This window comes from Pristis pectinata, chromosome 9, assembly GCF_009764475.1.
Source record: "Pristis pectinata isolate sPriPec2 chromosome 9, sPriPec2.1.pri, whole genome shotgun sequence".
NCBI lineage: Eukaryota > Metazoa > Chordata > Chondrichthyes > Rhinopristiformes > Pristidae > Pristis > Pristis pectinata.
The window spans coordinates 27089845-27117476 of record NC_067413.1 but is presented as its reverse complement, the minus strand read 5'-3'; the positions used below and the strand labels follow the sequence as shown (position 1 = coordinate 27117476).

Below are 27632 nucleotides of genomic sequence, written 5' to 3'. Positions count from 1 at the left end.
TCTCTTGTTTTGTACTTAATTTCATTCTATTGTAGCGGTTGCTACCGCAGAATAAAACAAGACTCTACTCGGAGGATTGCCAAACAGAACTGGTTTATTTTCCCGCCTTGTGCGGGCCCTTTAAGGGAGAAAAACTCCCGCCCAAAAAAACCGGCAATGACGTAAGTCCTACATCATCAGGACTTTCCCGCGCGCGGGTTCTCCCCGTCGCTCGGAAAGACGAGGCCCGCCGCCATCTTGGGCCTCGTCGCTCCGACGCTGCGCGACCCGACTGCCGAGCCGGTTCGCCCGACTAGATGGTGAGTCGCCACACATGGAATTTTAAATGAACTCTTAGCTGACCTTTTGATGGATGAGGTGATCCCAAAGCACTATTTAAGGAAGTTCTTTCTGGTGTCTGCCATTATTTCTACCACTAGCAATATTTACTAGAGAAGATGATCTATTTTTTAACATTTTTACTTTTCTCATTGTCTCAAGGGATATTTGCATTACTAGTAAGCTCAGCATTTAATGCCTATCCCCAATGGCCCTTGAAATGGTACTTGGAACAACTTTTTAAATCTCAGCAGTTCTTGTAATGATGGTTTCAAGGAGGTCTCAACCTAACTGAATTTGTGCAAAGATTGCAGCATTTTATTTTAATATTTTTGTCTTGGATTTTATGATGCTTAAATACATGCAATTTTTAAACCATTGTTTTGTTAATGCAGGGCAGAGCTTGATACCTACATTTGCCTCTGAGATATACAAAAGCTTCAAATTTACCTTTTGTAGATCTGGTGATGGAAACTTACCTAGAGAAAAAGCTGGATCCAAAACACCAAGTTCCTACAATTATGCATTTTTAATTAAAAACAGATTAAATCACTTAAAACACTTTAAATTAAAACATTAAAGCAAACTACTAATTAAAACAAACTGATCTTTTTAATATCCTCAAAACCATTCCTCCCTATTCAAATGAATGCACTTGTGAATTCTATACTAGGTCTAAACTGGAACAGGTTCTGTGAGCAGCTTTGCCAACAATAGTACTGGGGAACTCACCAAGTTCATGTTCCATTGCTGGACAAAATGCAGAGTTCAACAGTAGAGTTTAACCAGGGAATGGTCTGCAGAACTCAGCCAGCAAGTTCAGAACCTAAATACTTGTGCTGTATTCTCAAAATTGCTGGCACTTACAAGAGCAATTGCTGGCATGGAACTAGCAGCATTTTGTACATTCTGGCCCTTGGTATTTGAGATTTTCACTTATTGTTTTTAACTGCAATGCTGTTCAGTAAGGAATCCCAGAATTTTGAAAGAATGAAAATATAGTAATAAATTTTCAAGTCAGAATGGTATATGAATTGGAGCTGTATGCCTTGCTGCCTTTGTCCTTCTGGATGGAAGATTTGGAGGTTGTCAAAGAAGCTTTGGTGAGTTAATGAAGTGTACGTTGTAGATAGTACATACTCCAGTGACAATGCCTTGCTGGCGGAGGGACGAATCAAATTAATTGGATTGCTTTATCCTGAATGGTGTTCAGTTTCTTGAATGTTGTATGAGCTACACTTACGCAGCCAAGTGACAAGTATTCCTTCAGACTTCTGACATGTGCAACCTGTAGATCCTTTTGCAAACAGGCTGTTCTTTTCACCAAACTATAATGGTGTCTCTAGTTCAGAAAGTAATTAATTAAATGTGAATTTTGTTTACAATGTACTGAGGATATGATGATACACAATATAAAAGAAAATATTTTTGCTTATGTTCTGCATTATGAAGAACTCTTCCAAATCCACCTTTTCTACTTTTTCATTTTAAGAATCTCCCATTTGGTATTTTCCTTCATTCATGTTCATGATAAAGTGTTTTGCAATTTAATATTTGAGATATAAAGGTGAACAGTTGTGGTTCTCTTTAACTATTCAGTTGCCGAGCACCATTCTAAGTGGAATAAACCAATTCTGGCTTCTGGTAGATTGCCAGTTGTGCTGTTAGATCTAACGAGATCTGTCTAACATGCTGCTTCTTTCTTAGTGTTCAAATCCATCTGCCAAAGGTGCTCTATTTTAAGATAAATAATTAATAAAATTAATCAGAAATAATATAATTTTATTCAAAATAATGATAATGTTTCCCTTTACGGCCAGTCATATACATATGTGAAAATTTATAACTAAACTACGGTCATTTGGCTTCTTTATAGCAAGCTTATTTAAGTCATCAGATGGACAGAAGTTGTCCAATACCTTAGCCAGCGATTAGCAGTCAACAGGAATGTTTCAGTCATGACAATATGACCTGTCTTTCTGATGAAAGCTTTAACTATGAGTAATTTCCTTGCTTGCCTTTCTCATGAAGATGCTGTCTCATGCTGAGATACAGTTTTCATTGTACTAATGTTGTGCATATGGCTATTCTTCATTTTTGGAACTTAAGCTGTTCTTTTAGATGCTGATTTAAAATAAAATTGACCAAACTTTTGCTTATCCCAAAATCGCCTTGTTTGCCTTCGAAACTTGGGATGTTTCTCTACATTAAAGGCATTATATAAGTGTTCATCTAAGTGCTACTGATAGATTACACAATTAGCCCAATTTCCAGACTGTATTATTGGTCTCCATGTAGTTCTCAATAGTAGGAAATCAACCTGCTCATTTTGTATATTCTAGAACGTAGTTGAAGTAGGGTCAATGAGCCTTTGGTTAATTATCTGGGAATACTGCATTGAATGACACTAATTTATGCATACTTGTGCCTGAGTTCACTGAGGTCAGGGGCTCTTGAGTGTGTCTCTAAGTTTGGGGATTCATTGTTAGGAGACAATGAATCTGGGGGAACTAAGCAAAAATGCTGGAAGAGTTTGTCAGTAGTGCAATTAAGTGGCACTTACCAACCTGTTCAGGTTGGGTGTCACCAGGAACATTGAGCTCCAGTCCTCATCACAGCCTTGGTCCAAAATATGTACAAAATAGCTGAATTCCACTAAGATGAGCATCATTGCTCTTGACGTGTAGACAGCATCAAGAAACCCTCGTAAAAGTGAAGATAATCCATCGGACTTCTGTCCAGTACGAAGGATGATTAATATATTTATTGGAAGCTAGTCATCTTGATCTCAGGAGCTTTCTACAGGAATTCTTTAGGAAAGTGCCCTTGGTCCATCTATTATTGTTCAGCTGGTCCGTAGGTGACCTTCCATTCATCAACAGGTCATTGAGGATGTTAGTGATGATTATGTGGTTCTGCATAACACTCCTCAGATAATATTAGAATCCATGCTCACGTGTGGCAAGGCCCAGAAAATGTTCAACAATAGTGAAATAATCACATTACTGCAGAATGGTCGCAATAGGGAAGGAAGCCATTCAGTCCATCAATCCATATCCGTTCTATGTTAGAGCACTCCAGATAATTCCTCACCTTTACCTCTTCCCCACAGCTCTGGAAATTCTAAGATGCTCAATCCAGCTCCCTGTTGAACAGCCTCTGCTGCTCCAGAGGATTCCAGACCCTAACCAATTATTGCGTAAAAAATATATTAATCATGTTCACTTGTTTTTTTTGCCAATCCCTTTCATTCTATGCTTCCTATTTCTTGAAAAAGAGTAATTCACCAGTAATACTGGCACCACGTGTGCCCATCTTCTTCAAGAGACAGTGTAAACATCTTTCTTTGACATTCAATAAGGTTGCAGTTGTGAATCTTCCACTATTAACAGCTGCCTGATGTCTTTCAGGTTGACAATATTTGTATTCCCATAAATGAGGTCAGGGAAATACCTTTAATCACAAGTCACTCAGACAGCGATCTGCATGGAAGATCCTCAATGCCCTGGAGGGGAAGGAGAAGGAGATGGAGAATCCTGTTGGCTGGACCCCAAGCAAACTGTGAAGGTCACTTAGCAGAACGCCTGATCACCATTACTTTCAGACGAGCACCAGGACCTTGCCTGGCTGGTGGTGAAAAGGGCATTCTTGTCAGATCCTTCGTGCATAGCCAGAGTCTCAATCCCAGCACACGCTGTACCTGAGGGTGCTGTGATGGATGAGACAGTTGTTCATCTTTTGGACAGATACACCCTCCCCTGGCCGTCACCTTCCACCCCACCAGCCTTCACATTCAATGGATTATCCTCTGTGATTTCTAGCACCTTCAATGAGTTTCCAACATAAGAAGGGACTGCTCCATTTGTGATACCTTGGTTTGTCCTTCCACCTCCATTAACCACTCCTTTTTTCACAACAGCTCACCATGCAACCACTGGATATGCAAAACCTGTCTTTTACCTTGTCTCTTCTTATCATCCATGGATCCAACAATCCTTCTAGGTGAAGCAGTGGTTCACTTACATTTCTTCCACTCTAGTGTAATTTAGCTATTGGCCAAGAAGGTCTGGAAAAGGAGACAGTGGTCTTTGTCAAGGTATATTCCAAACAGCTGTATAACACAGGACACTCCACTCCACGGGCTTTTGCAAGAGACATATCCTGGGACAAACATTGACCATTGTTGGTAAAAGATGCACTTTGGCCTGCCTGAGATTTCTTGCAATGCTTGTCTGCAATCAAATGCTGCCAACTAGTACTTCCAATGTGCAGGAGTACATGCTGAGGGATGCATGAAGCTTGGTGCAGCCACAGAAAAGGCTCTTTAGGGAAAGACCACAGTACAGGGACCTCCCACCATTGGACACTGAGGAGCAGGACCCTGTGAAACAGCCCATCAAGTATTTCACAGATGGAATGTTTGAGGATTAAACATTAAAGACAGATTGATATATTGTAAATATTGTTAGCGAATATAAGGATATGCTTGGAACAATGAAGGAAGATCATACCATGTCCCCATTGTATAACTGTAAATTTTACAAATAAATTATGTTTCAGCGAAAAAAAAATGTTTTCTCCCTACTGCCACTGTATCTGTGCTCCCACTATTGTCCATCAGCCAGTGGCCACTGGAGGAGCCTCACATAGAAACTGGATGAACAAGGACACATGAAAGACAGGCTCTAAGAAAATTCACAATGATGACTAATTAAAATTTACGTGGATTGGTTTAACGGGATGCATAAAAAGTTTTGTGCACTTATTTGCTTGACTATTCCTTTCAGGATTAATATTGAAGGAGTCTTGAAGATAATCATTGGTAGTCGATGGCAACATGGAAATTATGATGACTCTCTCTTTTTATTTATTCTTAGTTGCAGATTCTGCTAACCACTCGATGTTTAGGTTTATTACTCATCTCCAGTTGCCACTGAGAGTGATGAAGAATGTCCTTCCTGAGCTGATGCACCTGTAAGCTGAGGGAATGCTGATATTGATGTTCTGGGGCAGCTTTGACACAGTGAGTGAGCAAGTACACAGGAAAATGAAAATATGTCTCCTAGTGAGAATGTTGTATGACTTGGTGACCACCTGACAGCTGTTAAAGTACCAAGTGACAGTGAGCCTTGTCTTTCCAGGTGGTACAGGTTGAGACTCTTCCTTGTGATGTGCTGGATATTTTCATACATCTGGTGCATGTAGACAGTGCAGGCATTGCTTCAGTGATGGACAGCAGTACAAGTTCAGTGTGGTTCATGGTGGTAAAAATGCAGTAAGCTGAATGAAGTAAAGGTTCTTCAGTGTCTTTGCAGCTGCACTTTTAAAAGCAAGTAAAGAACATTCTTAACTGTCTGATGTTGAACAGAACATCCCTCATAAAACTGTCTTGTAGATGGTCGAGCAATATAGTCAGTAAAGAGTTGAGAACCTCCCTGCAGCTTTTGCAATTTATGACATTCTCCTGCACTCAAAGTAATTAAGTGTCAGATCAGTTATCTTCTGCACAAGATATAAGATTTCTGCTATTGCTGCTTTCGAAAGTCTTAGCTCCAGAATCTATTCCTTCTTGTGCAGATGGAAGTAGGAGCTTAATCCCGGAATGCAGATGCACCCTCCCCTGGCTGTCATCTTCCATCCCACCAGCCTTCACGTTCAATGGATTATCCTGCATGATTTCCACCATCTTCAATGAGATTCTAACACAGGATATAACTTCCTCTCCCCTTTCAACATTCCAAAGGGACGGATCCATTTATGATATCTTGATATGCTCTTCCATTTCCATTAACTACTCCCCTTCTCACAGCACATCACCATAGGATATGCAAAACCTTGTTCCTTTTTATCATCCATGGACCCAACAATCCTTCCAGGTGAAGCAATGGTTCACTTACATTTCTCCTAGTCAAGTATTATACATCTGGTGCTCATAATGTGGTTTCCTCTACATTGGAGACTCCAAACTGCAAACTTGGTGACCTCTGAGCGCCTCTGTTCAATCTGTAAGGGTGAGTTTGAGGTTCCAGTCACTCGTTAGTTTAAATTTCCTTCTTACTCCCACTCTGACCTTCCTGTCTAAGGCATCCTGCTCTCTTCCTAAAAGGCAAAATATAAGCTTGAGGAACAACACCTCATGTTCAGTATAGGCACAGTGCAGCCCTTGGCAACCACATTGCACTCAAATATCTCAGAAGACCAGCTTTCCTTGTTGTGTCAGATCTGAGTAATTCTGAGGTAAGGTCACCTACCTGTAACATCATCTTACATTTTGCACAGATACTGCCAGATCTGCTGGGTATTTCCAGCATTCTCTTTTGTTTCAGATTTCCAGCAACCACTGTGTTCTGCCTCTTATATTTCCACTGTGTACTTTTGTTTTTCATTCTCTTTAATTGCCTCATTCATCTCGTAACTAGGGTGCTCCAGCCATATTGTATCACCTGGACAACATTGCCTTTTTTCTCACCACCCCTCATCCTCCATAGGTTTAGAGGGATATGAGCCAAATGCAGGCAACTGGGACTAGCTCAGGAAGACACCATGGTCGGCATGGATGAGTTGGGTTGAAGGGCCTGCTTCCATGCTGTTTAACTCTATGACTCTCTATAAATTGGAACATACTTGTTTTCTCAATTCTCCAGTTCTGATGAAGGGTCATTGACCTGAAACATTGGCTCTGTTTTAACTGCCTTCATAGAACGATGCATGACCTGCTGAGTATTTCTGAGACTTGTTTTTGTTTAACAAAAATAACTGCATGGGTCTAATATCTAATAGTAATTTGATCATGCCCTCTTGCCTCTGAATCAGAAAGTTTTGAGTACATCTTTCCTCCAGTGCAATATTTCTTCTTCAGTCTAGACAGCCCCTTGGCATTGAGAAGAATTGGGGCAGGGGAGAGTTGATAGGGATGTAAATATGGGATTAGTGTAGAAGTGTGCTTGATGGTCAGTATGGAAACAGTGAGCTGACAGGCCTGTTTCCATGCTCTGTGACTCTGCCTTTACTCTTGTACTCAAATGGTCTTGCAATGAAGGCTAACATCCCACTTATTTTCATAATAGCTTGCTGTACCTGCATGTTAACTTTCAGCAATTTGTGTACAAGGACACCCAGATCCCTCTGGACACCAAGATCTTTCAGTCTCTCACCAGTTAAAAAATATTCCACTTTTCTATTTTTTTCACAATGGAATGAGAGTATGCTTTTTTTCACCCATCATCCCAAGCAGAAATGCAAGGAAAACTATGGAAACATGTTCATTTTCTACCTGAAAGAACTGGATGATTGCCTGGGGTGGGGGGGTGGGGGGGAGGTGGGGTTGCTGAGTATCACTCCTCCTGTGATGGCAGGGCTGAGGTCAATGAACTTAGCTGAACCTAAGATTGTTCTGCTCTATGAACCTTTCCCACTTTAACATGTCTTGTAGGCAAGACTCCTTCAACCACCTCAAGGACATGACAAACATGTATAATTCATAACAACTACCAAAACCCCATCAAAGGCATTAACAAGAAAAACAAAGACACTCCCAAATATTTGTGCAGTTAAATTAAGTGGAAAGGAAGCGCCTTGTCCTAGACATCATCACAAGGGAATTCAGATCGGGAACAGATGACAGACATCAAAACAAAACAACAGATAGACTCCGATAGCCCAGGCCTATGAGATTTCTTTATAAATGATATTAGCTGTAATTAAGTCTCTTTCAAAGCTGTAAGTTCAAGACCCAATATCTGTGTGTCCTGACTAATGCCCCTCAACTAAAATCGGAAGCCAATCTCCATCATTTTTCCAGGCTGCCTATTCTATAGATTGACCACTTTACCAGATTTCCAGCCTTTTCAGTGGTGTCCAGGAGAGAACACCAACCAGAGGAGTCTACAACCTGGGAACATTGGAGACATTTCTTAAATACTTATAACAGCACAGAAGGGGGTCATTGCCAGCTCACAAGGGGCAGTCCCATTAGTCCTATTCCCACTTCCTTATTTCCTTATAGTTCTGCAACTTATTCTTTCTCACACATGCTCTTCAAATCCCCTTTCATTCTTTTTGCCATTAATCTACACTCAGGGGTAACTTACAGCAGTCAATTAACCTACCAGCATGTCTTTGGGATGTGGGACAGAGCACCTGCAGGAGAGCTGTATGATCGGGGATAGAACATGCAAACTGCACAGACAGCAGCCAAAGTCAGGTTCAAACCCAGGTCCCCCGAGCTGTGAGGCAACAGCACTGACTGCTGCACCACAGTGCTACACATGGTTCCAGCTGCTGGAAAGCTGCAACAGCTAATGATCAAGGCTAGCATTGAGAAGATGCATTTTTTCCCTATTATTTATTCATTCACAGGAAGTCTAGGGCAGTATTTGTTGCCCAGCCTTAATTGCTCTTGAATTGAGTAGCTTATGAACCTATTTCAGAGGCAGAGTCAATTACGTGGCTGTGGTTCTGGAATCACATACAGGGCAGATGGTTGGCAGGTTCCCTTCCGTGATAGACATTTACGAGACAGGTGAGATTTTACAACAATCTGGAAATTTTGTTGACACCACTATTGACACCAGCTTTTATTAAAATTCCAGCTTTCTATTTAATTGTGTGATTATAAATTCCACAGCTTCTACAGTGGGATTTGGACTCAAGTTTTCAGATCAATAGTCTAGGCCTCTAGTTACTGGTCCAGTAACATTACCAATGAGGTTGGCAAGGAATGAAGTTGGTGACTAGGAGGGACTGTGGGCTGAGGAATGAGTGTTTGGCAACGAGGGAGTGGAGACTCTTTCCTCAATGAAAACATGCCCAATTGACATTATCACTCCTCATAATTCAATCCTTCCATCCCTGCTGCACAGCACGAAATGTTAGCTATGTTCGTAGCTCTCTCACTTCAGATTCAGCGCTGCTGACTCCTACCATGTGATATTGTATGTGTTGAAAGGACAGGATGAAGTGCGGACCTTACTGCTGAGACTGTTTGTGGATGCATTGTCTAGTCAGTAAAGAACCAATGAAGGAAAGTAATTCCAGGATCTGATGGCTGGTCTTTTCTGACTAGACAATGTATCATCTCAGCTGTCTAATGCTAAAGTCACTGGACTTCCTCTCAGCATCTGGGATGATTGTTTGCAGAAGTCAGTGGGAGGAAGGATGGTGCAGGGAGGAGATTCCACTTCTGGTTCCAATCAATGATCAATGCTGGAAAATGTGTGAACAAAAGGAACATAATGTTCCCAGTGGATGTACTCCTGATGGTAGTAACTTGAGATCCTTGGGGTTGGTGGTGCCTGTGGAACACTTACCTGGTAAGATTCAGGAGACAAATAAACTAATACAACTGAAGCACAACATTGTTCCTTTAGTATTCTGTTTCCCTCACAATAAAAGATAAGTGATACTGGGAAAGTAGGCAAAGGAATGGCAAGTATGAAGCAATGCATTTTGGGAAGTTAAACCAGGGCAGGACATACACAGTGAAAGACAGGGCCCTGGAGAGTGCTGTAGAACAGAGAGACTTTGGGGCACATGTACATAGTTCCCTGAAAGTGGCAGCACAATAGGCAGGGTGGTGGGAAAGACATACAGCATGCTTGACTTCATTGACTGAGGCAATAAGTACAAGAGTTGCAATGTTATGTTACAAGACTTTGGTGAGACTGCACCTGAAATATCATGTGCAATTCTGGTCACCATACAAAAGAAAGGATGTGATTAAGCTAGAGAGGATGCAGAAAAGATTCACGAGGATGTTGCCTGGATTGAAGGGCTTGAGTTATAAGGACAGACTGGATAGACTGAGACTGTTTTCCCTGGAGTGAAGAAAGTTGAGGAGTGTCCTTATAAAATCATGAGGGGCATGGATAAGGGGCTATTGTAGGGTTAGGAACAGAGAGAGTTAATAACTAGTGAAATAGGATGTAGCTTGGCTGATGTGGTAACAGGTAACCACTGATAAGTTTCAACAATAGAGAGATGGGATGCAGCTGTAACTGCACCAAAGTACAGAGGCTTGATGATTATGTTACAGCACGCCACTGTGGTTGTGGCCAAAATTTAGGTTTGCTGTTAACCAAGTTAGACTTACGGATAATTAAGTATTTTATTCTGTAATGAAAACCTAAGTTTTACTGTAATTAAGTCTGTGAAATGATGTAATCAGAGAAATGTAACAATCAAAACTTAGTTAATTAAGTTTTCTGTGTAATTACACATGCAGAGAGGTGTATAAGGCTGTCCCAAAATCGGATTTGAGTAGATCAGCTTTGTTTGGTCCCCTCGTGTGCACCAGGTTCGATAAATCACTTGTTGTATGGAGACCAACTCCGTGTTGCCTTTATTGTTTGCTCCTACAAGATGGATAGTCAGTCTTTTTCCTAGGGTAGGAGAATTGAAAACTAAAGGGCATAGGTTTAAGGTGAGAGTGGGAAGATTTAAAGTGGACCTGAGGGGCAAATTTTTCCCACAGAGGGTGGTGGGTGTATGGAACAAGCCTCCAGAAGAAGTGGTAAATGTGGGTACAATTACAATGTTTAAAAGGCGTTTGGACAGGTTCATGGATAAGAAAGGTGTAGAGGGACATGGGACAAATTAAGGCAAATGGGACTAGCTCAGGTAGGTAACTTGGTCAGTTTGGATGAATTGGGCTGAAGAGCCTGTATAACTCTAGACTCTAAAATTATTAGCTTACCTAATTACTTGCTGTACCTGCTACTAGTCTTATGTGACTTATGTTTTGGGACATTGAGATCCCTCTGCATCTCACAGCTCTGCAATTTCTTCCCCTTTGAATAATATGCTTCTTTTTATTTTTATTGTCCAAAATTTGACAATTTCACATTTTACCACACATTTTCCATTCTCCTACCTATCTATATCCCATTTTTAGTATCCTCATGTCCTCTTCACTGATTGCTTTTTTACCTGTATTTGTATCATCAGAAAATTTAGCAAGCAAACCTTTAGTGTTTTCATTCAAGTTCTGAAAATAATCTGTAAAAGTTGAGGCTTCAACTCTAATCCTTGTGGCACACCACTTGTTACACATTCCAACCAAAAAACTTACTTATATCTCCTCGTTATTTCCTATCAGCCAACCTGTCTTCTAACCAAACCAATGTGTTACCTCCCATACTATGAGTTTGTATTTTCTACAATAACCTTCGGAGTGGCACCTTATCAAGTGCCTTCTGGAAATCTAAGTATCGCACTTCCACTGGTTTTCCTTTATCAACATCTCTTCTCGCTTCTTCAAAGACTACTAATAAATCAAACATGATTTCCATTTCACAAAACTATGTTGACTTTGAGTGATGACCTTGAATTGTTCAGTGTTCTGCTAAAACATATTTAAAAATAACAATTAAATTTTTCTATATGGCAGATGTTAACGAAATTTGCTTTCTGTCTCTTTCCCTTCATGAATAAAGGAGTTAAATTTGCTATTTTCCAATCTAATTGAACCTTCCCAAATCTGAGGATCTTTTTGAAAATTTAAAACAATGCATCAGCTATCACCTTAGCCACTACCTTTAAGACTTCAGACAAAGTTCCGTCAGGACCTGGAGACTTGTCAACCCACAGGTCCAGCTGTTTTAAGTTTTGATGATATTTTAATAAAGTTATTTTAAAATAAAAAAAAGCAATACAAGCAAAATGGGGGCCTGTGGACAAAGGACAAGAAAAAGGTAAGGGTCCCTTTTCCTGTGATGAGGTATTAGATGGTTATTATTAGACTGGAAATCTACCCCAGGTGAAGAATGGAGAAAGACTAAGTCCACTTCTTGTCTCAGACGTACGATGTTCCAAGGTGGTCAAAACATAGCATGAAAGACTCAGAAAATTCTATAGCACTAGCTTTGCTATAAATTTTCAAATGGGTATGATACTTTTGCATTATTAACCAAAATTAAGCCTCAGGTGAGTCAGTTATAATTTTCTAAGCATATTGTGTAATGTTCTGTTAGTAACTCTCACCTGGTGACTTCCATGCTTTTCCAGGAATCTATCTGGAGAAAATAGACTCCATTTGACTGTGTACATAACTAACACTCTCCAGAATGATTCATGGCTCATGACTGCTTAACACAAATATGCACAATTCTGTTTGTTTTAGAGACATGCTGCCAGCAGGAGTGGCAAAGTAAACACCTTGCTCTCTGCCAAACAGATGCTGGACACATTCCCCTGTGGCACTCCTGTTAAAGACCTACATGCAATAGTTGACTGTTTAACTGGGAAGTAATTGGCAAATTACCAGCCAGAGTCCATCGGAAAATCTGAAAATTTAGGCCCCTAATATACTTATTTTGAATTCTTTTGCGGGAAGAACGCATCACTGACAAGGCATTTATTTCCGATCTCCAGCTGCCCTTCAGAAGATTGTAGTGCTCTGTCTCCTTGAACAAATCTCATACTTGTGTTGACCCACAGCACTGTGAGGTAAGGAGTTGCAGTATTTTGACCTTATGAAAGTAAAGGAAAAACTTTACATTTCTTGCAGACGGTATATACAGTCATGCTATACTGATGATGGAAGGAATGAATGTTTAAAGTGATGGATGGGGTTCTGGTCAAGGTCTTGCTTTATCCTGGGTGCTGCCTGTCTTTTTGAACATTGTTGGAGCTCTATTGATCCAGGGAAATGGAGGGTGTTAACATCACACTTGTGACTTTGTGATAGATATTCACTATCCAGGCCCAGGAGACCTATAGCTAACCTCAGCTTTTTAGCATAGCAGAAGAAACTGTCCAAGGTTTAAGATGCTTATTGTTAAATAATTTGAGTTTCTAACTAGTACTCTTTGCCCATCCTCTTGAATTGGTCAAGAGAACAACACTGTCCATGTTGACCTAACTAAGACTGTAACCTAATCAGGAGAAACAACATTGTCCATGTTAACCTAATGAAGATAATCCATCCACTTGAACTGATCAATGCAGTTATGAAACTCCACATGCAGATGAGCTTGTTACTAGCTGACTGGTAAAAATAGTATAAATATTGGAAGGTAGTAAGAGTGGTGAGAAGTTACAGAGATAAAGACATAGTATCCACTCCTTGGCCTCAACCCGAGAAGAATCTCTTTCCAGAGCCTTCTTTCTGAGACAGATGACTTGTTCATCTGCAACTCATTGGTATGTTTTTCTAGTTTGTAAGAACTGCAATTGTGTTTGGAAATCCTTTGTAGAATTATAATCTCTGTTGGAATCGACTCCTCAAAATTAATGTGCTCCATTTAAAATAAAATAACTGTGTTTAATCTGCTTCGTTAGCTGGAAGTATCTCTTCCTTGGTCGGGATGGGGAACTCACTGCTCAAAAGTGACAATTGACAGCTAAACCCCTTCAGAAAAGAGACTAAGGTAGTTAAATAAATTAGTCTTTGAACTATAGGTTGATACAGTACAATCTCCCTAAGGTGAGGATATTGATAGACATCTATAACTGATAAGACTTAAGGTCTTGGTTTAAGTTTAGAACTCTAGAATGGGTAGAACATCATCACAACTTGAACTGTGTAGATGTTGAAAGTCTTTGGGCAATGAAAAGGAGAGTCATTCACTTTAGAACACTCAACCTGTGATCTGGTTGTGTAGTAGCAATATTTATATGACTGGTTCCATTATGTCTCTAAGCTGTGGTGAAACCCAGGAAGTTGATGATGGGGAAATCTGGTGATTATAATATCATTGAATGTTAGGGGTTATGGCTGAACTATTTATGGAGATGGATATCACATGGAACTTATTTTGGGTAAATGTTACTTATCTCTAATCAGCTCATGGCTGCATATTGTCCAGGTCTTGAAGCATGCTGGGAAAGACTGGTTCATTTTCTGAGGAGTTGCAAATGGAACCTGCAATCTTTATTGAATACTCCATTTCTGACATTGTGAGGGAAAAAAAGCCAGTAGTGAAGCAGTTGACAATGCTTGAGTGTGAGACATCGCCCAAAGGAATTCCTGAAGCAATATCCTAGAATACAGATCACAGTCTCCAACAACATATCCACTCAAGGATAGAAGTCCTAATGGGGTCTTAATCCTGCTATAATCTTGTGGCCTACTACAAATGGCCATTAGTCCCACATAAACCTTATTTGTGATGCTGGCAAACTATTTGACTTTAGAAGGCATCCCATAAAAAAGACAAGAGCAAGGAAAAGTCAATTTGAGGTTGTTTTAGTTTGTATGACAATCTATGACTTTACCTTCATTGAAATATTTCTCACCAATTCTTTGTGTTGTTACTTTATAGATCAAAAATTTCCTTTGCTTGGCCTCCCCTTATTAAAGAAAACTATCAAAAAGAATGTCTAATCCTCAAGCCCATGTTGCAACAATTCAGCTCTTTTTAAAGGTGCCAATTTGGCACTTGTCTATTCTTGTTCTCTCACAACATCCATGCACAGGTGTTTTCCAGTGGGGGAAGTGTTGGGGGTTGTGGTGTAACAGAACACCAATAGTTGGAGACTGATCTGTTCTCATTCTTTTCCTTATTCTAGCGCATTGAGGTCATTTGTAGTTCCCAAACTACTAGAATACACTGGGTTCCAGAATATGTGAAGTTAAGGTATTCTGCGTAGTGCTATAATTTGTGGATATTGAAGTTTTTTGTTTGTCTTTCTCATTCTGCATGTATGATTCGACAAGTAAAAAAAAACTTGTCCTGAAAAGCAGAGGGAAAGATAGAAGTTATAACTAAAAATAAAACAAGGGTGAAAACGGTGAGATGTCATCCTGCTAAAGCCTATGATAAGGATCTGTAGGGCCTGCATGTCATGTAAATGAGCCATCTAGCATCAAGGACCACCACATGGTATTTGACTTAAACACAACCACTATAAGTTGTACTTAAAACAGACAATTTGCTTCAGTCAGTCCAGGTTGATGGAGAACATCTCAGGAAAATGAACATCTTGCTGAGATTGGGGAAATACTCTCTTTACCCAAAAGATTAACCATTGAAGTAGAATACTGTCACCTGCCACCTGTCCAATACATGACTGGATTGTATCTTTGCTCAATTGATAAATGTATCAATTGTTTATCTTGATATTCAATTCAGGTACAATTTCTCCAGATCTTTGGTCATTTCTGATCTGTTGAACAGAATAACAGAACTCATTCCAGGATTACTTCTGACATTTTTAGCCACTTCATGTTGACAGGGAACCTTCTAAAACCACCTAGGGTGTGATGACTGAAATCTCTGTTTAGATGAATCTACACGGACCTGCAGAGAGATACATAGCAATTCAACTATGACAGCGGGAGTGATGCATTGTCCTGTTAAGTATTGTTCAATTTGAGTTATTAGTGTTGTTAAGACCTGGTTCAGACCAATGAGGTTGAAAATATTGCCAGAAACAACCTGTGGGTGCTGCATTCCTGATGGCATTGTTTGGCCAAATTGCATAACAGAAAAATAGCTCGAAGGTACACAAAATTCTCGCACATGGAGATCCATATCGTATTAGTGATTGGTGTTAACTCACTCAGAAACATATACAGAAGTGGTTAACACCATCTTAATGTAATTTTCAACTATGCAATGCCTATTTTTGGGAGTTGCACAGACAAATGTATAAGCCCTAGATTTTTGCAACTTGTGTAGCATCAGTTGTGCTGATCTTATTTTCAGTCATCCCATTTCACCCCTGGTTTTTAAGAACAGTTTATTATCTGTGGTAATCACAGTGTTTCTTTGTTTGTCTACATCCATTGGAGAGCCTTTAAATTGTCCTCATCAGTGAATAACTCATCAGTCATCCTCTCACTGCAGTGCTGAGTTTGTTTAATGAGGCAAAGCTTAGCAGATGCTGCCCGTGAGCACCCACAGAGTCACATGGCTCAGTTCAAGCACCTTTGGTCCACCTTGTCCATGCGGCCTGTTGTATGTATCTACAATAATGCCATTTACCCATACTAGGTCTGTAGCCTTTATGCCTTGGCAATTCAAGTACTTGTCCAGATCTTCTTAAATATCATGAGAATATATGCCTCTGTCACCTCTTAAGGCAATGCATTCCAGACATACCCCAAGATCCCTCTGTCCTAGGGCCCAACCATTTACTCTGTATATCCTACCCTTGTTTGCCTTCCCAAAATTTATCACCTCACATTTGTCAGGATTAAGTTCCACGTGCCATTGTTCTGCCCAACTCTCTAGCTGATCTATATCATGCTGATCATGACTCAGTTGCAAACTAGTTCGGGAAAGTGTTGACCTTGATGACACAAGCAACATTGTTCTCCCGGTGGAAGAGGACTGTAAGTGAGGTCTTCATTCAGCAGTTAACATACTTCACCAGTAGTGTGAGGAAGGCATTTGTGGGCAGAAAAGCATATGTATGGTTGTCTCAGTCTGTACAGCCTGGTGATTGTGTATAGGTACATAGACATCTCCATTGTTGCCACATTTTAAGAGCCTCTAATTTGACCTTTCCCATTGTTGACATCATCCTTTCTTCAAAAAAATAACAACAGATACCTCCGATAAAAAGCAGTGATGAGACAACATGGCAGCAAAATTCCAAACTGAACATGTAAAGCACAATGGAAAATGTTGTATTGGCAGAGTAAGACCAATCTTCAGCGTCAGGAAACACAACGGACACCTTAATGTGAAACGTCTACCTCTTTCAGCTATAACCAGCACTTAGGATTTAAAGGACTTAGTGGCAATTCTATTGGAGATAAATCATGTACAGCTTTTTTCAACAATTCATTACTCATGGCTCTAACACTTAATGTCTCTTCCAAAACAGGCAGCAATTCAGACAAATATTCAGCTCTAATAATTGCATTCAGCATTTAGAGACGATGTATGTATTCTCACTCTTCATGTCTGATGGTGATGCTAAACCACCACCACAAACTGTTGATATTCATTTATTTTTATTATTATTGTTTTATGAGTAATATTTAATAAGGAATTAAAAGAAAAGCATCTTAAAACATTGAATTATTTTTGAAATATAGTCACTTTGATGATGTAGGGAACACAAACATCAATGTCCACACAGCAGATCCCCAAAGCAGCACTGTGATGACAACCAGATCACTTATTTCTGGTGTTGTTCACAAAGAGATAAATTTTGGCCATGACACCAGGGACAACTCACCATTCTTTGGTATTGGTATTGGTTTATTATTATCACTTGTACCGAGGTACAGTGAAAAGTTTGTCTTGCATGCTGTTTGTACAGATCAATTCATTACACAGTGCATTGACGTAGTACAGAAAGCATTAAGGTAGTAGAGGGTAAATTTAAAAGTGTAAAACAATTATAGTGAAAGTATTGAGTAGGTCTGCAGAGAGCAGCTTGCAACGAGTCGTCATTCTTAAAATAGTCCATGGGACCTTTTACAACAGGAGATACAAAAGAATGGAGATGCTGGAATTGGGAGCAAGAAATAATCTACTGGAGGAACTCAACGGGTTGAACAGCATCTGTGGGAGGAAAGGAATTGTCAATGTTTTGAGTCAAAACCAGTCTTGATGCAAAGCTCCGACCTGAAATGTCGACAATTCCTTTCCTCCCACAGATGCTGCTCAACCTGCTGAATTCCTCCAGCAGATTATTTGTTGACCTTTTACACCTACCTGAAAGGGTAGGTAGGACTGAGATTTAACAAAAGATAACACCCACATAATAAAGTGCTCTTTCATTATTGTACAGGAAGTCCCCGGTTTACGAACGAGTTCCGTTTTTGAGACTGTTCGTAACCCAATTTTGTATGTAACTCGGAACAGTGTCCGCACATGCGCACTTGGGCTGGAGACTGCAGCCGCGCATGCGCACTTGGGCAGGGGATCGCAGCCGCAAATGGCCCCAGCTGCACATAAGCACTTGGCCCGGGGTTGGGCCAAAGAAGGTGTACCGCCGCCGTGGTAGGATTGGAGGCTGGGCCTGCTTACGAACCGACCACAAAGGTCGGTTTGTAAGCACGGGCGTTCGTAAGTCGGGTGTTTGTAATTCGGGGACTTCTTGTACTTAAAGTTCAACATACACTCTTGTGGTTCAAGGTACTGGAGGAGAACTTGCTCCCAATGTTCAGACTCAGGCAAGAGTGCTGCCAAATGAGCCACAACAAACATTTAAAAAGTCCCAGATTTTGACACAGCCTCTATTCTGAGTTGCTCTCAATGATTAGGTGCCAATTTCTTAGTCAGACATTGGGAACAGATGGAAACAGCTGCTAATTTGTGGTTGATAATATGCGACAGAGCAGTAAGATATTAGACACATCAAAAATGGCTGTCAGGCACAAAAAAAATCAAGCTGATGTCAGCACTCTGCATCAAAAACAATCTGAAGTTTCCCTGAAGGTATGGTCTTCAGTTATAGTGTTGAACTTTGTCAGAGCAGCTTCCGTCTTCTTAATTTATAAAATCAATGAATGTAGTAGGTGATCCTGAAGCAAGTCGGACTCCTTGATGTACTGCTTTGATTATTTTTTTAAAAAGGCGAAGCATTCGTTTGTAATGTTCTGTCTCACTTCATCAAAACAATCATAACAAGAATATTCATATCAAAAAGAATTGCTTTTTTCATTATGTAGAATATCTGATGAATGCTTCCTTTTTTATTCCTTGTCCTTTTAGGTTCGTCTAAGTATTTTTCACCATCTTCAAAGTTCACTACTCCTCTCCAAAAACCATTGACTTATGCTGCAGCACTACTACTTCATCATGATCAGAAAAATTGGTTGAAAGTGGAAATGTCAAACACTGTAATGATGCTAATGTTTTGCTAAAATGGAGATTCCTGCATGAATGATAAAGACCCTAAGCCTAGATTGCTATAAGGACCAGTTCTTTATCAAGAGGGTATGTGTACAAACTTGATCAAAATTTGCTGGACCAGCAGGCTTTGGGTACATTATAATGTTCAAAGTAATCAATTTGTATTGAGGTTGAAGAAACAAACTGCAAGCATTCATTCATATGCTAACTTCAAAGTTAATTGGAAAGAAACCTGCTTATTGTTAGATAGTTGGGTAATTTTAAATACTTTAATGGATATGTTTCTTCTTTCTGAGTAATCTTGGATCGTAGTTCTTCTAGGGTTGCTGAAAAAAAACAAGTAGTTACAGTGTGCTTGCAAATGTTTTGAAATAAAGGTTTGAAGATCACAGTACCAAATGGTTTCTTTGATTATTATCTAGCACATTGGAAGATGTATGACTGCACACCCAAATGCATTCCAAGGAAAGGTTTAACACCTGTAGAAAACCTACCATGCGGAGACAATGTAGTTTCTAATTAACTATTGGCAGTCTACTTGGCAGGAGACAAGAGAACTTTTTAAATTCAAGATCTGAATATCACTAGCACACCATAAGCTATCCTTGAGAAACTAACAGTGGTTTGACTTCTTGATATCCTGCAAACCATGTGCTGAAGATGCTGCCACAACGCAGGTTTGATTTGAACCCAAGATTAGTGTTGGTTTATGCCCAACTTAGAATGGTCAGTAACTGAGAGGAAAATGGAGATGAATATGCTCCCAACACCTGTTGCCCTTAACCTTTTGTGAGATGGGTGATCATGCTAAAAAAGTCATGGTGACCTTCTATATATAATACACACTGGAGAAATGCTAATGTAGACATTTAAATGCTGGCCTTATTAATGATGTCCACATCCAATAAGTGGATATTTAAAAAAAATCTGCAAATTTGTAATGATTCATTGGGAAGACCACTCCAGCTGCTTGGTCTTTCAGAAAGTGTGGAGTGGTAACACAAGCAGTTTGGTTACACTGAGAAGAAGCAAATTAATTGCTGAGTGCAGTAAACTGATATGAGTTGCTTTTGCATGTATCATGGATAGACAAATGCAAGGAAATTGATGCTCTGGCTTCAACATCCCTCACTTAAACAGCTCTTAAACCATGGTTAGGCTAAAAATGACAAAGGTGATCTGGGCTAAAGACTAGGAATCCAACTGAGGGTCTCCAGAATGGTTCAGTCTCTTCAGGAGAAAATCAGAAAGAAAGCAATGGAAAAAGCTTATTGATTTACTTTCACGCCTGTTTAACCTGTTATACAAATTTACCTGGAACAAAACAGCTTTTGGCAAGTCATTGCTGACTTGTTGATCACAATTAAAATGAGCACGGTAGTGCAGTGAGTATATTCCTGCATCCCTAAACTAGATTGAACCTAAACTATTTGAGACTTAGAATTCAGGTTTTCAATATTTTCAAAATAAAAGATAGTAAAGTAAAAGAAATGATGAAGCTATTGGTTTGATGTAAAAATCCAACTCTTCACTGATATTGGTTTATGGAAGAATATGTGCCTTCCTTACACTGTCTGTCTTCTAATATGACTCCAGTCTCATCCAGGTGTGCCTAACTCTGAATTGGGCTCTGAACTGGCCTTGCAAACCACTCAGCTCTGAAAATGACCAATAATGTCAGGGCCACCCACATCCCCAGAGTGGATAAATCAAAGTCTATTTCAGCGTGATACTGCATCTTTGAATGTGTCCAGTTACTATACATAGATGCGGAGTAGGATATTGTCAACAATGAATCTAGCAGTCGTTTAAATTCAGTGGTGACATTTGTGTAATCAGATTATGTGTCCAAGTTATTCTTTGGAGGTTATAGGAAGGTCACTATCATTTATTATGATTTTTAAAATTTTTAGACCATTACTTTAAACATACTGCAATCCCTCAAACCTCTGCCTTCTGTAGGCCACAGTTGGAGCATTGTCTCCAGTTTGAATACCCTACTTTAAGAAATATGTCAGTGCCATGGGTAGAGTGCAAGAAGAGAGTTACTGTGCCAACAATGATGGGAGCTTTTAATTTTGTAGAGCAACTAGAAACTAGAGCTCTTTTCACTGGGTTGCAGAAGGCCTACAGAAGATTTGGTGGAAGTACTCAGAATTAGGAGGCATTTTGTTGAAATGAGGTTTGGGGTAAATTGAGAAAAACTATTTGAATTGTATGGTAAGTTTTTAACCAGAGGACATTATATCATTGGAATAAAGCACAGAATTGATGAATTTATTTAACTGTATAGACAACAGGACAGGTAGATAAGATTCCCTCTGAATGGGTAGCACTTCCAACCTTCTAATCTGTGATCCATATAAGTTTTCTGGTCCTCCTTATGATAGGGGCTGGAGTGCCAGCGGTGGCAGGAAGCCAGATGGTCAGGATGGACAAGGTGGCCAGAGAGCTTGTTTCCTTGCTACGTGGAAAGCATTAGAGCCAAATGGTCTAAATGACCTTCTTTCCTATGTGATTCCATAATCTGTTGTGCTGTGGTCCCATCAGTGCATATAAGCGTCCAAACTCATTCCACTTGAGATTTGGGCAAGCTACACATAGAAAATAAAAATTGCAACTAACTTATTGGAACCACTTTGAAACAGATCTGGATTAATATTACATTGATTTTTGCAAAATGAATTATTACTGCCCAAGTCATCCCAACCCATTGCAGGCTATTGGTAAAAGTACCACGTCCTCAGGAATGGCTGTTTTTCTCTACTTTCAACTGACCCCATAACCTTTATTCTGTTGTCATCAGATGTTTCTCCAATTCTTTTGAAAGTCTGTAATGTCCTGGCAGATTACTCCGAAGTTGGAATGCCAGCATTTGGAATTTCCTTGGGACCTTTCCCATTAGGTTGCTGTAATTTTGGCAAAAGTTGATGGGAATTTAGCTTACATAGTTCTTGGATGCATAAAAGGCAAAAAGACAGAGAATGGAAGAGATGCAAACATGTAATCAGTGAGGGAAGGAGCACAGCTGCGGGCAGGTGGTGAGAAAAGGAGACACATTGAGGGATGGACAATGAGAGTTCACACATAGACAGCAAGTCAGAGAGAAATACATTGGTACAGAAAGAGGGAAAGACAAATGCATACATATAGGCACACGCACTCACGCACACACGCACACACACACGCACACACACACGCACACACACACACGCACACACACACACGCACACACACACACACACACACGAAAATGAGAAAGTCACAAACAGCAAGACAGAGAGACATAAAGATAGGCAGTATGAAGGCTGAGAGAGGTACTCACATACACCCATATACATGCAGGAGAGAGAATGAAATATAGTGAGGGTGAGGGGGATGGACAGTAAGGAAGAAAATGTAGTGCGATGGGCATGCACACAAAGAGAGAGAGAGAGGGAGGGAGATGTATGTAGACATAGAAGCAAAGGAGACGAATAGAGGGAGTTAACAAACAACAAAGAGGAATGTTGAACTGGGATTCAAGATGAACACCAAGCCTCTCCATGGAGTTACTCTAAGATCTTATATACTTGAGGTAAACAAGAACTTAAGTGAACTGAGAATAACTGAGCAGATTTGAACAAACCACAGGGATGTGGCTATTTAAAGGCCTGTTTATACTCTGGGTCATACTAGATTACACGATAAGAGCTGTCGGGTTCACTTGTCTCTACTGACACCTCATCTCCCCTGACCTCCCCTCCTGCAGACTGCTTTCTGTTGGAAGAGCTGCCACCCACCTGAACCATCCCTGGAGTTCTGTCATATATTGCTTATACATTCCTTCTGCATGCTTCACAGACAAAAGCATCAAACTGGTGTATTACACCAACACAGTTCGCGTAACATAATACCACAATTAAGTTTGGAAATCAAGGCCTAAGACAAAATCTGATTGAAAAAGGTGATGTGCAGAGGAGGCTCACAAGAACCCAGTCTATAGCTATAGCTCTTCTTCCTTGAGATTAACAGAGCTTCCCCTCCCCACCTCTTCATTCTCTGTTAACTATTTCAATGCTCTTCATGTCACATTTGTTCTTAGACAAGGCAATGTTCAATAAGCCAGTCAATTCCTTCCAAGTCACACACCATCCTGATTTTAAATATTGTCTGTTTTAGCGACTCACTGTCCGAGCAAGCGAACTGGCTCGGCGGTCGGGTCGCACGTCGCCGGAGCGGCGAGACCCAAGGTGGCGGTGGGCCTTCTTCTTCCCTGAGCGACAGGGAGAACCCGCGCGTGGGAAAGATTTGATGACGCAGCTTATACGTCATTGCCATTTTGAGTGGGCGGGAACAGGCTCTCTTAAGAGGCCCGCACAAGGCGGGAAAATAAACCAGTTCTTGTTCTGAAACCCTTTGACTAGTGTCTTGTTTTTTCACATTGCGGTAGCAGCCGCTACACCGTCACTCTTTTTTTAATATTTGTTCACAGGAAATGGTCATTGTTGGCTAAATCAATATTTATTGTCCAATGGTAGTTCCCTCCAAATTGACATATAACAGAGATATCCAGAAAGTCAACCATCATCTGTGCATCCCCCAGCCTCTCTGCAACTTTAATCTAACTTGTTTTCTCACTTTCCCAGGATGGCCTGAAATATTTTTTTCTCTCTTCACAAATGCGTTCTGACCTACTAAGTGTTCCCAGCAACGTCTGTTATTATTTTGGATTTCCATTATTGGAGTTTTTTGATTTTGAATTCCTAAGTAACTATGGTCACAACTTAAAGCAAATTATGAAATTTAACAATAATGCAAATTATGGCAAAAACTATTGATTAATTATAAATCCCCATCCTCACTCTTTCCCACCCACGTCTGCTCTCGATTTTTCACCACTCTTAGTCCCTTTGGTCTCCCTCAATCACACCCATTCCCCTCTCTGTCACCCCCTCACACTCTCCCACATTGCTCTTCTCTCCTTCCCTCTTCATCCTTCCCTCCTCTTAGCCATACACTCCCCCCCAATATTCCTTCCCTCTCCCCTACCCATCTTGTTTCTCTCTCTGTCTGACTCTCCCTTTCATCTACCATCTTCTCTCCTCTCTCTTCATCTCCTTTCCCCCTTTCCTGTGGGAAGTTCATCCACAGTCTAGTGGCCCTACTAGGTGGGCAGGATTCTTTCAACAGTGTACTGGCCTTCCAGGGTGGGGAGTGGGGTTCTTCCTTGTGGAATGCTGGAGGGGATCTTTCAACAGTGTACTGATACTGAGGATAGGGGGTGAGAGTTCCTCCTAATGTATTGCTGGAACCTCTTTAGCTGAATACTGATCCTGACGAGTGATATGGTTTTATGGCATGGTACTGCACATTGGGTGTCATTATTGACAATTTACTCCTGCAGATTGCCCCACTATTACAGGCCCCATTCCTTGCTGCTCCTCCATCCCTACCTTAGACATGCATTCCCTCTCATCATATGCTCTCCTGCATCACAACTTCTCCGTAAGGTGCACACATACAGACACTAATTCCATGGTTTATTATCACCCTGAAATATCGTTTTCTGTTAGATTTTCAAACTTAAGGCCATAAGACTGCAAAAGATTTAAATTATCATTGGAAATACATGCAACCTGTAAGACTTTGGAGGTTTGGATAGCTTCGTGATCACCATTACTGTTGCAAATTTTTAAATTCTGGATTTTATTTAATTATTTCAATTTCTATTCCCTGCTTTTGTGATGGGATATGAACTCAGTCACTGGACCAATAGTTCATCTCTTTGGTTTAGTAACATAACCATTATACTATTGAACTACTGTAAGTGTCCCTTATCACCGACCACTCCAGAAATTTCTATGTTATGTCAAGGACATGTGCCATTAATACGCAAATTATATGTGAACTTATAGTCAGAAAAAGATACATCTTTTATTGCAAATAACAGGCATTAATAACTTGGCAACGTATGTTTAAGTTCCTTGTAACTTTTACATTTCTTGCATTTACACATTAATTGTTCATGAAATGCCACAGAAGATTACCCAAGTGGTTAACAATGTAAGCACTCTTTCAACAATATGACAATTCTTAGTAGTTGTCAGTCAACCTTCTTTCCTTTGAAAGTGAATGATTAAAAGTGCATTTTCACATTTTTTCAACCTTTGAGCTATTGTCAGAGATATGGGATGGAATTTCCTGGGAGTTATGAACCACCAGCCCTCAGTGCTCCAGTGCCCTCTCAATGTGCACTTACCTGCAGCAGACCTTTCAGCTGCATCTTGATGTTGTTGTTGTGCTGATTGACGAGGCATCACAGAGCATAAATATCAAGGTCTGCTCACCAAAATGCTTTGGTAGCAAAGTGTCCAGGCTTATTGGCTGTCAGAACATTCAAAGAATTTGAATATTTGTGAATGTCTCAGATACTCAAAAGCACCTGAAAAAAAAATAAAAGGAACCACTATCAAACATTTATCATTAATTAAAAAAATCACTTGAAAATATCCGCTGGATATCCATACTGAAAATACGGTAGCTGGGGCCAGAATACTGGGAAATGTTAAAGTGGCAGAGCGTCAGAATTCCACAGGATTAATTGGAAAAGTAGAGCCAAGATAGGAAGAAATCAATTCCCAGTGCAGGCTGAAATGATTATTCCCCAGTGACTATTCTCCACTATCAAGGTTTAGAGGGACACGGGCCAAATGCAAGCAAATGGGTCTGGCTTGGATGGGTACCTTGGTCGGCGTGGACCGGTTGGGCCGAAGGGCCTGTTTCTGTGCTGTGTGACTCTGTGATTCTAACCCTTGGGACACCACGTCAGTGCTGATGTCTGGACTGCTCTGTGGGTGCTTCATAGAGTCATAGAGTTATACAGCGCGGAGGCAGGCCCTTCGGCCCACCTTGTCTGTGCTGACCATGATGCCTGTCTACGCTGATCCCATCAGCCTGCATTAGGCCCGTATTGGGCAGGCAGGGTAGTATACCGGTTTGCGTAATGCTATTACAGCACCAGTGACCTGGGTTCAATTCCAGCCACTGTCTGTAAGGAGTTTGTACGTTCTCCCCAGTGTCTGCATGAGTTTCCTCCAGGTGCTCCGATTTCCTCCCACATTCTAAAGACGTATGGGTTAGGAAGTTGTGGGCATGCTATGTTGGCACCGGAAGCATGGTAACACTTGCGGGCTGCCCCCAGAACACTCTACACAAAAGAAGTATTTCACTGTGTGTTTTGATGTACATGAGACTGATAAAGATACCTTATCTTATCAATGGTTTTGTCACTTCACACTTCCTCCCTTCAATTCTCTCACAGACCTTGCCTTTCATTCTGTCCTCCTCTACCCACTTTCCTGCATCTTAATACCTGCTTAATTTCTGACTGACCAGTTCATTTCTAGGCCCTTACTCTTAATAATAATATCCCTGGCTGTCTATGAAGCCTGTTTATGTTTCAGGTGCCATTTTCCCTCTTTCCCCACCAAAACATTGTAGCAGTAATCAAGCCTCTAATGTGTTTGCATTTTCACTCTCAACTTGTTTCACTATTTGCAGTCGTAAGATTGTACTTGTCTTCCTTGGCTTAATTTTATGTTAATGATCAGTTTGCGCATCTATAAAAATGATTACTGCTGCCTCACAGCTGCCTGGACTTCCTCCTGGTACACTGAGTCTGTGCTTGGGAGATTAAACATTCAGGGCCCATTTTCGCAGTTTGCACAGAACTCACAAGGTAAGAATGCTTTACTTAAAGATACAACACTGACCTTTTTATTAGATTTCCGATCCTCTTTGCCAATTATAACGTATCTGCAGGTGGACCTTGATGCAGCTGGAGTAAGTTCAACTTGTAATAACAGTTTTAGCATGGAAGATCTCCAACAAGGGTGTTTATTCTAATTCAAATGGCAAAGAACTCATTTATTTGTTCACAGCATGAAGCTATCACTGGCAATAACAGTATTTATTTTTTATCACCACTTCCCCTAGAACTGAGGAGTGAGGTAAAAGTCAATCGTATTAATGGGTTGTGAGTCACATACAGGCCAGACCAGTAAGAAGAACATTAGTAAATCAAATAGGTTTTTACAGCAGTCTGGTAGTTTCATGGTTGTTTTAACAAAGACCACCTTTTTAAGAATCCCAGGTTAATTTAATCTCTTGAATTTAAATGCTACGGTAGGATTCAATGTCCCTGGATGATTGATCTGAAACTCCAGCTGCTAGTTCAGTAACTCTACCACCACACTCCAGTCCCCTTGCTGGGTGATGCTTACCTCATGATGATGTCATTACATCCTTAGACCACATGACTTGTTTGCATAACTGTCAAGTACGCCAGAATTTCAAAGTTTAATGGGGAATTTTCTCCTGCTCTGGTCAATAATTATCCCTCAATCAATATCACTGGAAACAAATTACCTTTGCTCTCCCATTGTTGTTTGTGAGATCTTACTCATGCACAGGAATGACAAAGGTCATAAATCCAGTTGAATATGTGCTTCAGATGTTTATTTTTACCAGTGGCACAACACATTTGTCAATAGCGTTGCGGGTAGCGCAACACTATTA

The 27632-nt window shown here is 40.4% G+C and overlaps 1 long non-coding RNA gene across 1 annotated transcript; it reads right to left on the bottom strand.

Annotated features, from left to right (window-relative positions):
• Nucleotides 1–19257: 19257 nt before the first annotated feature.
• Nucleotides 19258–27279, bottom strand: LOC127574535 (uncharacterized). Its single transcript, XR_007956917.1, has 3 exons — nt 26828–27279; nt 25315–25497; nt 19258–19399 (listed from the first exon to the last, which is right to left on the bottom strand). It is a non-coding gene; the product is annotated as an uncharacterized LOC127574535 (long non-coding RNA).
• Nucleotides 27280–27632: the final 353 nt, after the last annotated feature.